Source organism: Moschus berezovskii, chromosome 22 (assembly GCF_049115385.1).
Source record: "Moschus berezovskii isolate FMDL1 chromosome 22, NW_MosBer_1.0, whole genome shotgun sequence".
NCBI classification, from domain to species: Eukaryota; Metazoa; Chordata; class Mammalia; order Artiodactyla; family Moschidae; genus Moschus; species Moschus berezovskii.
In genome coordinates, this window is record NC_142481.1 from 36,891,020 (window position 1) to 36,904,759 (window position 13,740).

General features: G+C 43.4%; 1 pseudogene; it reads right to left on the bottom strand.

Moving 5' to 3' along the window:
- Positions 1–1,864: 1,864 nt before the first annotated feature.
- LOC148774398 (large ribosomal subunit protein uL11 pseudogene) lies at positions 1,865–11,263 on the bottom strand (annotated as a pseudogene).
- Between the last annotated feature and the right edge of the window lie 2,477 nt (positions 11,264–13,740).

Below are 13,740 nucleotides of genomic sequence, written 5' to 3' on the forward strand. Positions count from 1 at the left end.
TAAAAATATAGGAAAGTCAAATCTTTATTACTTAAAACAAACACCCATCATTAAGTTTGTTCCTGCTGTTGTTTTATCGCTAAGTCATGCCTGACTCTTTTGTGACCCCATGGACTTTAGCCCACCAGGCTCCTCTGTCCATGGAATTTCCCAGACAAGAATACTGGAGTGGGTTGCCATTCCCTTCTCCCAAGGGATCTTCCCAACCCAGGAACTGAACCTGCATTTCCTGCTTTGCAGGCAGATTCTTTACTGCTGAGCCACCGGGGAAGCCCTTATCATTAAGTTCAGTATTGTTATTTTTTGAGAGGTTAAATTGTTCAAGACCTGTAGATAAAGGACAAAAATAAGATCATATACAAAAGATACGTTGGTGGTGGTCTCCACTATCTCCCCTATATAAAAGTTGCATCGTGTGTGTCTTTTTCTCCGTGTTCTGCACACACACATGCACACACACAAGCACACGTGCCTTTCTCTAGTCTTTACATTTATGCACACTTCAAAATAAAAATTTTCATTAACTTCATTCATCTTTCAGATTAGCCAAAGGAGAGCCTTGTAGACATTAATGCAGCATAGAAAATCAATACATCACAATTAGTAGAAGGCAACTGGAAAGCCTCCTGGCTCTTATTTTACTTTTACTCACATACCTTCAGTTTCTTCAAACGGAGGACGGTATTGCTATTCATTCCATCAGCCAGAATTCTTGAACCAAAGAAGCCAATGGACACTAATGAAAAGGCATTTTTCATGTCCGCTGCATTTGACTCAACACCAAGTTGCTTAATGAATTACATTTGGGTTTCACCTAGAGTTGATTAAATATTTAACATTTGGAGCAAAAATACAGCTGCATTCGGTAGGTTATGGGTGAGCCATAAAATGGCTTCTAATAACCAATTCTAGAAGAAGTGCATTATAGGAAACACTATTAAAAACTAACCCAATAAACCAATATTTTAGATTAGAAATAATGGAGGCCCAAGAGATCAGATGGCATGGTTGAAGTCATCCAGCTAGATTTTAATCTGGCATTCCTTTTAGCTGGATATTAGGCTCATTCTGAGAAGCAGAAAACAGAACTGCTTTAAGATGGGCAAATCCTAGTTTTCAGAGACTAGCCCTCTTTTTGAACAGGTGTAGACTGCATCTGACCTCAGAGTGTCCGTGTTTCTGACAATTCCAAATGAAGTGTCTGCTCTAAGGCAAAGATGTGGATTTTAGCTGCTGCCCTAGGATGGTGCAGGGTTAAGTGCCAACATGTTTGAGTACAGGATTTATTCTTGAAGGTGCCAGCTTCGGCTAATTGCAGATGTAAAGATAAGACACCAGTTTCAAAAAGAACAGCACACTGCAATGAGACCATACAATATGCTCAGTGGGCTCCTTCCCTACCTAAGGACAACTGACCACACTAGAAAAAGCAGATTGATAAAATTCAATGTTACTTCTAATTTAAATGTGACTTAAGAAAAAATTAATACCTGGTACTGATTTAGAAGTTTTTTGTGGCAGCTAAATTACAAGGCTTCTCAGAAGAAGAAAATTCTTATTTTTATGGTATTACTAAGGTATGAATGATACAATAAAATGCACATGTTCAAAGAGGACAACTTGACCAGTGTTGAAATTTACATGCACTCATGTAACCAGCATCACAGTCAGCATTACAAAAAATTCCATGATGCCCAACAGTTTCCTAGGCCTGTCTGCAACCTACCCTCCAACCACTAATCTGTTTCTTGTTTGTTTGTCCTTGCTTTTGGGGGGATGGGTGTTTTTTCGTGGTTTGGGGAGTATTTTTAACTGGTTTCCAAGTGATCCTTTATTGAAACAGTTCCCTTAGTATTAATAGTTCCTAACTAGCTGGGTTTTCAATTGCACCAGTTGATGTCATCTCTGTCATGTCGCGACAGTGGTGACCATCAACAGTGCAGCTATACACTGGGCAGTCTTCAGGATGTCTTAAATGGTTCCAGAGAGCTCACTGGCTAAAACTCTGTGCCACATTTGTCATGCAAAGTTGACGATCTCTTCAGCAGTGATATTTCCTATGTGGTTCATGTCGTTCTGCTTCTTTCTGTCCAGAGGTGGTTCTCCGAGGGCTTTGATGGCCAAGGCAGAGGTAGAAGGTACCACCTTAATCAGGCCTGTACTAAATGTGCAGGTCCACTATATCAGGCCCTTCGTATCACTGGTTGCCTTGGTGATGTCACCACCACGCTTTTTCAGAGACAGACTCAGGGGACAGATCTTCGTGATCAGGGCAGACGTGGCATCAATTTCCCCACTAAGACACCTCAGATAAACACAACTTCACTATTGCTGGGGTTGAATAAGCAATATGTTAGAGGCAGCTGGTATTGAACAAACTTGGATGCAAGAAGACGGAAGAAAGTTGTAGCCTGGCCTCCTCTGAGATAAACAAGGAAAGCTGTTTTTTGTTATTTTATATTTGTTTGCATTTTTTAGAATGTTGTAGAAATGAGGTCATATAGTATGTACTCTTTTTTGGTCTGACTTACGTAATTCAACATAAATGCTTTTGAGATCCATCCGTGTTGTTCCATATATCAGTACTCTGTCCCTTTTATTGAGTTTATGGTAATAACGTAGAAAAACTAAGTTGAAATGGGCCATAGATGTAAATGTCAACCTCCAAATATTCTAAAAGAAAACAAGAAAAAATCATAATGGTCTTGAGTTGGGATAAAATATCTAATATCGGACAACAAAAGCATGAACTATTAAAAAATCAGTAAATTGAACTTCATCAAAATTAAAACTTTCATTCTTGCAAACACACTGTTAAGAAAACAAAAAGGCAAGCCACACAGACTGTGATAAAATATTCACAAGACATATATTAGGCAAAGAATTCTGAACCAGGATATACAAAGAACTCCATAAGAAGAAAACAAACTCACCGGGGTAAAAAGAAAAAACAGTGGTCAAGATATTTTATCAAAGGCTTCACCAAAGAAAATAAACAGTGACAAATACGCACATGCAAAGATGTTCAGCATTATCAGTCTCTTAGGGAACTACCAATAAAACCACAGGGAGATATACTACACACCACCTGACAAAGTCAAGTGTCAATGAAATACGGAACAGCTGGAACGCTCATACACTGCTGGTGGGCATGTAAATGGCACAACTGCTTTGGAAACCACTGACATATTTTTAAATGTTAAACATTCACTGATCACATGACCCAACCTTTCCACTCCTAAAGCAATTACCCTAGAGAAATGAAAACATATAACCACATAAAGATTTGCACATAAATGTTTATAGCAACTCTCTTTTTAATAGCCAAAAATTTAGAAACACTCTAATACCCATCAGCTATGGGCTTCCCAGGTGACGCTAGTGGTGGAGAATCCACCTGCCAGTGCAGGAGACACAAGTTCGATCCCTGGTTTGAGAAGATCCTCTGGAGTAGGAAATGGCAACCCACTCCAGTATTCTTACCTATAAAATCCCGTGGACAGACGAGACTGGAGGCTACAGTCCATGGGGTGGCAAAGAGTCAGACATGACCAAGCACACATGCACGCATGCACGGGCACACACACACACACACATCCATCAATTAATTTATTTTTAATATTGAGTTACCACTTCCTGCAGGACTCGTGGTAGATCATGGGAGCAACCTTCAACCAGTGGGTTGAAACCTATGGATGACTATCCTTTCAGATGAAAAATTCTAAGAGGCATTTTGTAGTTTTTTCAGGGGTTCCTGGAAGAATCAAATCTCCCTCTTCCAGAACAGTAATCTTGATAAACACTGGCACTGGATTTTCCTTGTTCCCTGTCTCTTTCCTTCCACCCCCTTGTCCCTGCCTCCTGATGTCACTTCCCAAATAAACTGCACACCAAGTTCATATCTGAACCTCTGTTGGGAGAATTTGAACTAAGACATGACCCCTGCAAATGCCAGGCTCAGTTCCAAGAAACAACCTGTATTTCCAAGAGACAATGCTGTATGTGTCACCTATATTAGTTCAGTCAAAATGCCAACTGGAACAAAAAAAATAGGATTCATAGGTCTACACGATGTTTCTGGAGAGGAATTTGAAAGAGAAAGCATGAACAGGGAGGTCTGCACTTTCTCTTATGTTTTTAATAAACTTTAATAGGCATCATTTCAGTACTTGAAAAGTTGGCCCTTGATTGAGCACTCTTAAAAAGTTTTGGTTCCTGTCTTGGAAGACAGGGCTGCCATGCTCCAGTTGTAATAAGGGTGTGGCTTTATGACCCTCCTACATTTAAACCTGAAAACGCCCTGGGAAAAAAATCCACCTCCTTGCAAACACTGTGGAGCTTCATACCACCATTCTGCTTATTTATTCAGTATCCAGAACGAGGATGAGATACTCGTGGATTTTCTGGATTCTGTTTTTATTTCATTTCTAACACATGTATGGCTTTGCTTCTTTCAGGATTCACAGAAAATGCAATGCCCTTCCTTCCTCACTACTCAGTAGGAGCTCAGAAGGAAACAGAACACCATGAAAGTCTTAACACCCTGGATTCCCAAGGATGTGTTACCCTCTTTTCATTCACATTCTAACAAGAGGGGGTAAAGGGCTTTGATGGGAGTAGGAAACACAGATCTAGAAACAGAAATCTGGTACATTTTCCAAGGCTTCACGCAGTTACTGCCCTCACTGTAAAACCTTCTTAGATCTCCCCTCGGCAATCTCAGCACTCTTTTTCTCACTTTCATAACCAACTCAATTGCTCTTGACCCACCAAAGAAAAGAGGAAGGCCATGCCTGGTAGAAGAAGGTTTTGATTTCACTGGGTCCTGCAATCCCAGTTTATAATACCTGTTGCCTTGAGTTTAGGAGATATTTTTAAGGAAAACCTCAGACCCCTGAGTTCTAGATCGGCCTCCAATATTGACTTAAGGTATGATTTTTTCTCCTCTATCCAGAGACATGAAAACCCCTGTCTAGATATTCTAGTCCATGTCCAAGGTTCTAGGGGTTAAACAGGCTTTCACCATATTAGCAGATTACTGGGCATATTTTCAAATACACCAGTGTATTGTGAGATTCATCATTAAACATCCTTAACAAAGTGTTCGCTAAGTAATACCCAGCGCGTTGTCTCTACCTCGGTGTTTCTCCTCTAGAAAACAGGAATAATAAGAACATGATGAGGATGAAATGTGAATAGCATTTCCCCAAATGAACCAGCTACTCAGTGACATCAAATTATCATCATCAACGGCCCAAAAAAAATTCCTCAGAAGTCACTTAGGGCGATGTTCAGAAACAGAAATTCTAAATGTAGTGACATTTTGCTAGAGAGGATGTTTTCAGCAAAAAAAAAAAAAAAAAATGGGGAATGTTTGTGGCAACTGTGAGTGCTGGTGAGTATTTTAAACTGTTGAGTATTTAGTAATTGTTTTTTAGGGTTATTATGGTTGCAGATTAGTAGAAGGATTGTGTTTCAGTAAGGGGCACAGAGATGTCAGCGCCACATTTTATAATTACTAAAAGTACTAGTATTTTGCAGAATCTTTAAAAGAGGCTCTGAAGAGTTACTTATGACTTCTGCCAGGCTTGTTTTATTTTCCTACCAATACTTCCAAACAGAAGATACACTCTTGCTCACTGTAATCTAAGGAGTCACAGTGAGTACAGCTATAAAGCCAAAATTCATGTCTCGGACTTGGATAACTAAGTAAATTTCTCATCATTCAGGTATTTTTTCCTTTTTGGCTATGCCTTATGGCATGTGTGATCTTAGTTCCCCAGTCAAGGTTTGAACCTGGGCCTCCTGCAGTGGAAGTGTGGAGTCTTAACCAATGGACCACCAGGGAAGTCCCCTCATTGATAGTTCTATATGTTAAATATTGTAGGCCTCATTATGTTCTGAAGTGTCACAGCTCACTAGGTTTTTTGAGTGGCAGCAGAAATATATTTGAAAAGGAGAGAAATCTTCATACGTGTGTGTGTATGTGTGTGAATCTGAATTTTATTCTTCTTTGTACTCTAAATGATGACTGAAGCCATGAAATTAAAAGATGCTTCTCCTTGGGAAGGAAAGCTATGACAAACCTAGACAACATATTCAAAAGCAGAGACATCATTTTGCCAACAAAGGTCTGTATAGTCAAAGCTACAGTTTTTCCAGTAGTCATGTACAGATGTGAGAGTTGGACCATAAGGAAGGCTGAGCACCAAAGAATTGATGCTTTTGGACTATGGTGTTGGAGTAGGCTCTTGAGAGTCCTCTGGACTGCAAGGAGATCAAACCAGTCAATCCTACAGGAGATCAAGCCTTTTGGATATCAAGCCCCATTTTACAGCAGGGGCAAAAATACTACCTATCTCACACGAATGTTATGAGTAGGAAGTGACACACGCACACTAAGAGGTTGGGAGTGTGCTTAGCACATAATTAGAACTCGAATATTAGTTATTATCATTAACTGGTTACCTATCCCTATGTGATGTACTACTTTCCCTATGCCTCAGTTTCCCCTTGTCTAAAACAGGTATAATAATTATCAGAATAAAGGGAATTCCAGGGGGTGCAGTGAATCTGCCTGCAATGTAGGAGACCCTGGTTCAATCTCTGGGTTGGGAAGATCCCCTGGAGTAGGAAATGGCAACCCACTCCAGTATTCTTGCCTGGGAAATCCCATGTTCAGAGAAGCCTGGCGGGCTATAGTCTATGGCGTCCAAAAGAGTCAAACAAGACTGAGCACACTGCCCACAATACAACCAAAATGAAATAAGATGGTGGATGAGGAGCCGTTCAGATCAGTGCCTGTGTAAGGAGGCCCTCCCTTGCTTACTCTTAAGACAGAATGCCGGCCAAGTGTCCCAAGTTTAATGGTCACTAGTCAAGAAACACCATACACTTTGAAGCAGCCAGAGGTGGTAAGGCCTGGAGTGGAAGCCAGCTTTATTTATTGTCAAGGCCAGCACATTCATCAACTCTCCTCATTAAAATTTGCCAATTAATGAGCAGTAGCATACCCCTTAGCAAAGGTCAGCGGCAACCTAAGCAAACTTATCAAAAATTCAAAGAGGTGCAGAGTTTGGGAAAAGTTCATTCCTTCCTTAATTAACGGATCTAATTACAATCCTGACATAACAAAATGCAAAATACGCTCTTCAAAAGACACCAAGTCAAAGGTTTAACAGCCCAAATAACCTTCTCCTTTGGTACCGGCTGACCCAAATGTAGGAGAGGGAGGGAGGAGGGAATCTCAGCACACAGTCAACAGGGTTGATGAAACGCCTTTTCAGGAAATTAAAGCTTAGTAGCATATCAGAATCCCAGAGCAACAAAGGAACTGAAAGGGAATAAAAATGCTCCCACATCCCACGATCTGGGTGAACACAGAGTCAAGGCTTTCACTAACCTCCCTTCTTAGCAGACGTCAAAGTATTTATCTGCTGACCTTTCCTGGCTAGTTATGAATAGCACTTTTGCATCCTAAAAAGTCTGGATCTGTAATTGTTGCCTCGCTTAGATAAAATCTGAGATACACTAACACAGAATGGACATGCTGCGCCCAAATTGTTTCTGAAATAACAGGTCCAGAATTTCAAACCAGGTATCGCTAACCAAAAGCCTTTGAGAAAAGGCGGTCTGACCTCCAGCTCATATACTCAGAGAACCACTGTCTTGAGAAGATAAGCTTGGTCTGTCTCATGACACAGAACCAGCAACATAAGTTCAGTTCAGTTCAGTCACTCAGTTGTGGCCGAATCTTTGCGACCCCATGAATCGCAGCACGCCAGGCCTCCCTGTCCATCACCAACTCCCGGAGTTCACTCAAACTCATGTCCATCGAGTCGGCGATGCCATCCAGCCATCTCATCCTCTGTCGTCCCCTTCTCCTCCTGCCCCCAATCCCAGCATCCGGGTCTTTTCCAATGAGTCAACTCTTCGCATGAGGTGGCCAAAGTATTGGAGGTTCAGCTTTAGCATCAGTCCTTCCAATGAACACCCAGGATCGACCTCCTTTAGAATGGACTGGCTGGATCTCCTTGCAGTCCAAGGGACTCTCAAGAGTCTTCTCCAACACCACAGTTCAAAAGCATCAATTCTTCATAGGAGACCCCAAAAACTCTGTCAAGTATTGATTGTTTACGTGAAAATGAACGGATAGGAATCATGATGTTTCGGTGCTTCTCACTAGTTTCAAGGTGTTCAAAACTTTTAGACAGCAAGTGGGTTTTCCATTCAGGAGTTCCTAGCTAAGAAGCACACTTGTGGATTAGAATAAACATATCACAGGCTCTGGAGGTTCAGACAGTAAAGAATCCGCCTGCAATGCAGGAGACCTGGGTTCGATCCTGGGTCAGGAAGAGCCCCTGGAAAACGGAATGGCTACCCACTCCAGTATTCTTTCCTGGAGAATCCCATGGACAGAGGAGTCTGGAGGGCTACAGTCCACGTGGTCACAAGAGCCAGATACAACTGAGTGACTAACACTTTCACTTTCAAAACGGTATTTATCTGGAAGAGGGAACTGATGCTCAGAGAGAAGAAATGTCTCACCTCAGACCAAACATATAGGTAATAAATAGTAAAGAACCCTGAAATCCACCCTCAGCGGGGTCAGGTGTGGAAGTCCTACCCATTGAATCATTTCTTTATTCAACAAACATCTGCTGAGCATCTTTCACGTGCCAGGCCCTGTTTAGTCACCAGGATGAGGTTGAATGTCCAAAGAAGATATGTCCAACCCCTTGTGGGGCTCGTATTCTAGTGAAGGAAGATAGACGATAAAGTGACAAATAAATAAGCAAGAAAATGCATCTAGGGAATTCCCTGGAAGTCCAGTTGTTTTGATTCGGCTGGGTTCAACCCACAGCCAAGGCCTGGCTTCAACCCCTAGTCGGGAAACTAAAGATCCTGTAAACTGTGCAGAAAGGAAGGAAGGAAAGAAATGCATCCAGTATCAGTGCTTATAGAGAATGAAAACAGAGGGACGTGAGAATGACTGGGTGACCATTATATTTGGAAGGACCAGAGAAGCTCTCCCTGAGAAGTCACATTTCAGTTGAGGCTTGAAGGACACAAACAGCCACCTATGTAGAGACCAGAGAGGGACACATACAAGCAGGAAAGAAAAGCTCATGCTAAGGCCCAAGGCTGCTTAAAACACCAAGAAGACCAAGGCATCCAGAACCAAGAGAAGAAGGAGCGGAGTACACAATGAGGCAGGGGTGGCAGGCCACGAGCAGATAGCACAGGACTTCGCACATCCATGACAGGGCATACGGATTTTATTACAAGTGCAATAGAATCCACTGGAGGGTTCTGAGCAGGGACCCTGCATGTGCTCAGTAGCGTCTGACTCTTTGTGGCCACCTGGACTATAGACCACCAGGCTCCTCTGTCCATAGGATTCTCCAGGCATGAAGAGTGGAGCGGGTTGCCTTTTCCTTCTCCAGAGGATCTTCCTGACCCAGGGATCGAACCCGCGCCTCCTGCATCTCCTGCTTTGGCAGGCGGATTCTTTGCCGCTGAGCCACCTAGGAGTCCTGGGAAATATAAGCAGAATAGTGATCCTTAAAAGATCATCCTGGCATATATGTAGAGAGTCCAGAGTCCAGCAAGAAAGCCTAGTAAGAAAGCTGTAACAGGCAACCAGGTGAAAGGGGAGAGTGACGGTGTCAGTGGAGAGGGAGAGTCAACAGAACTCACAGATCAACGGATCAGATGTGGGAAGAGGTGAGAAGAGAGAGCCGGGAAGCATCATTGGCGGGTTTGAGGTTTGAGCAATCAGGTAAGTGGTGGCGGCTGATGTTGAGGAGAGGAAAAAAGGCCATGGGAAAGACTCAAGCGTGAGGATTAGCAATAGCTGTTTTTGGTCAAACCTGAGATGCCTACTAGACACCACTATGTGATACCAGCTAGATAATTCAAAATAGAAATATACAAATCTGGGATTCTGGGCGGATGTTGAGAATTGAGGCATCCAACAGCCAGTTACCTTCCTTGGTGGTGGTTTCGTGGCTAACTCCAGTCGGACTCTTTGAGACCCCATGACTGCCAGGCTTCTCTGTCCCTTGGGATTTCCCAAGCAAGAACACTGGAGCAGGTTGCCATTTCCTTCTCCAGGAGATCTTCCTCACCCCAGGGATCAAACCTGGGTCTCTGGCATTGCAGGCGGATTCTGTATCAACTGAGCCACTAGGGAAGAGATACCACTTAAAGTCTTGGGCCGGATGAGGTCACCCAAGCAAAGGGAGAATTTTCCCAAAAGAGCAATCCACTCCACTACTTTCCAGGAGAGCTCTGGGCCTTTTTCTCGCGCACAGCAGTTCTGTGACGACACTTGAAAACAACAGAGGGAAGGCAGCGACTCTCAGCGGCCTTGGACGCATTGTGTTTGGAGTGAATGCCGGGAGGGCGGCGACTCAGCGTCCTTCCAAGCATTGGGTTTGGAGTGGGTGCCTCTTCCCGGCAATCAAAAGACCCTCGGAAGTGAGATGTGAAGACGGAGCACGTCCTGTGATGTGCCGCCGAGCGAACCCCGGTCCCTAACTCAAGTCCTTCGTAAAGAAAAAGAAAAAAATCAATCCGCTTCCACACCAAACTATGGAGTTTCACTCACTGTGCACATAAAGCGGGGCGAAGCTAACAGCCGCCGCGACCACAGGCAGCCTTCCCTGAGAACCCGGTGTGAGGCTGCCCCCTTGTGTTCACCAGTGGGTATGACCCGCGAAGCGATCCAAACTCAGTTTAAAACCAGGCTGCCTCACACGGAGTCGTCTTTATTTCCTCTTAAATTTTTTATTTTCATTTTTTAAGTTTTTGTTTATTTATTTAGTTAGTTAGTTGAATTATAGTTGCTATACAATGCTATATGTCATAGGTGTACAATATAATAATTCACAATTTTTAATATATTCCACTTATAGTTATTATAAAATATTGACTATATTCCCCCGTTGTACAATATATCCTTGCAACTTATTTTACACCTAACAGTTTGTACCTCTTCATCCCTACCCCTTTATCACCCTTCCCCTCTTCCCTCTCCACAATGGTAACCTACTAGTGTGTTCTCCGCCGTGTCTGTGACTCTGCTTCCTTTACATTACATTCACTAGTCCGCTGTACTTTTTAGATTCCACATATAAGTGATATCACATACTGCAGTGGTCATTATAAAGGAAACAAACCCAAATACCGAACGCTCCGCTACCCTCGAAATGAAGCCCTGTAGCAAGCCAAGGTCCCTACCGTCAGGACACCAGCTCATCTTTAGCTCCACACGCCGCCCACCCCTGCTCTCATCTCAGCACACCCTCCTGCCCTGGAGCTCCATGAGCTGGCCCAGCCTCCCCAGATCCTCCTCAAACCCTTCCCGGCTTTCAGACCTCTGCCTGGAAACATCCAAGCTCATTCTGGGAAACCTGCTCTGGGCCTCGAGGGTAGGAGCTCCCCTGACGTATTTCTCTCATCACAGTCTTTGCCATGCCTTCTTAAAACTGTTGCGCATTGTCTGTCTCCCCTTGAGAATGTAAGCTCTGCTTCCTAGAAATAAGCACCACTTCCTTGAGATCAATATCATGTGTCCCCGTCACAGGGACATAGATAGGAAATGAGAAAGCTCCATATGACATTAACTACCCAAATATTGAAAGGTGGGCTTTTTAAAAACACATCTTTCTGAGACTTCCCTGGTGTTTTGGCAAAATCTTCCCTGGTTAAGTTTCCAACCTTCCACTGCAGGGCGCCTGGGTTTCATTCCTGGTCAGGGAACTAAGATCCTGCATGCTGTGGCCAAAAAAAGACAAAAAACAAAAATTTTAATAAAAACACATCTTTCTCTGTCATATAAGGTATGATTCTCAAGCAAAGATACTGGCGGCTTTACTGATTCAGATACCCAGTGGTCCTTTAGGGTACCCTAAGGAGTATGACCTTGATGTGACATACGGGCCTAATTAACTCATATCTAGACTAGATTTGCCAACAAAGGTCCGTCTAGTCAAGGCTCTGGTTTTTCCCGTGGTCATGTATGGATGTGAGAGTTGGACTGTGAAGAAGGCTGAGCGCCAAAGAATCGATGCTTTTGAACTGTGGCGCTGGAGAAAACTCTTGAGAGTCCCTTGGACTGCAAGGAGATCCAACCAGTCCATTCTAAAGGAGATCAATCCTGGGTGTTCATTGGAAGGACTGATGCTAAAGCTGAAACTCCAATACTTTGGCCACCTCATGTGACGAGTTGACTCACTGGGAGGGATTGGGGGCAGGAGGAGACGGGGACAACAGAGAATGAGATGGCTCGATGGCATCACCAACTCGATGGACATGAGTTTGAGTGAACTCCGGGAGTTGGTGATGGACAAGGAGGTCTGGCGTGCTGTGATTCATGGGGTCGCAAAGAGTCGGACACGACTGAGCAACTGAACTGAACTGAACTGAGACTAGATTTGCCTGAAACAAGTTGAGTGCAGATGATGGCAGAAACAGGAATGTGGGAGAGTGGAAATAAAACAGAAAAGGAGGAACATGAAAAATGGGTTACTAAGCTATTTGCTTGTGGGTCAAACAGAGCTCAGTGATACCACACTCCAAGAACCCATGTGAAAAGCACTTCATGGTTGTCCTTAAGAAGGACAGGAATAGGGTGCATTTGTCAACCAGCTCTCATTTTCCACTGGCAAAGGACTGCTTCCTTACATCTCGGGGCTGTGCAGATAAGAACCAGACTGTCCTTCCATGGTTTTAGAAAATTTCCTGGGACAGAAAACCAGAAAGAGACGAGGGCACACATGCCTGAGGAAGGATGGGGATGGGAAAAGGAACTTCCCACCTCAGCAGAGCTGAAAAAGATGAGCTGAGGGGGTGTGGCCTGGGAATGCCAGGCGTCTAGGTCACCTACGAAGAGTCTCAGCCTGAATGGTTTAGAGAACACCCTGAATGTTCTGTAGGGCACAGGGTACCACACTTGCCAGCTGCTAGCTGTGTGTGATTCTGCAAACTGCTCTCTCTGAATCTTAACTTCTTCATCCACAAAGTAATTATTAACAGTAACTATAATTAAGGGCTCTTCTAAATAACAAATGTGCTAACATATGAGAGGTGCCTGGTGCAAGGAGAAAAAGAAATTAAGTTGCTACAGTATTGTTAATCAAATAATAATTATAAGAGTACTATCTCATTTGGCTCATGGTTTCACACCTGTTGACTCCATTTTGGTCTTGTTCTTACATAGTAGCTGCTGCTGCTGCTGCTAAGTCACTTCAGTCGTGTCCGACTCTGTGCGACCCCATGGACGGCAGCCCACCAGGCTCCGCCATCCCTGGGATTCTCCAGGCAAGAACACTGGAGTGGGTTGCCATTTCCTTCTCCAACGTGTGAAAGTGAAAAGTGAAAGTGAAGTTGCTCAGTCTTGTCCGACTAGTAGCGACCCCATGGACTGTAGCCAGCTTCTGTTTATTCAGAAGTATGCTAGCTCTCTTGGCTTGTTTTCGTTCTTCCTTCTTCCTCCCTAGTAAATATTTATTGAGCCTTAACTGTGCTTCAGACACAGTACTCACCTAAACTCTGCTTTGTCCTGAGACCATATTCAAGCATTCTTATCTGAAGTACTAGAAATTCACTGCATATGTAAATACTGCCCGCAACCACATAACACACCAGGCAAATATTTAAAGTCTTGCCAGGTCACCCTGGAAATGCAACAAACAGACCAGAATTTCCATCTAAATGAGCACTGTTCTACTGATT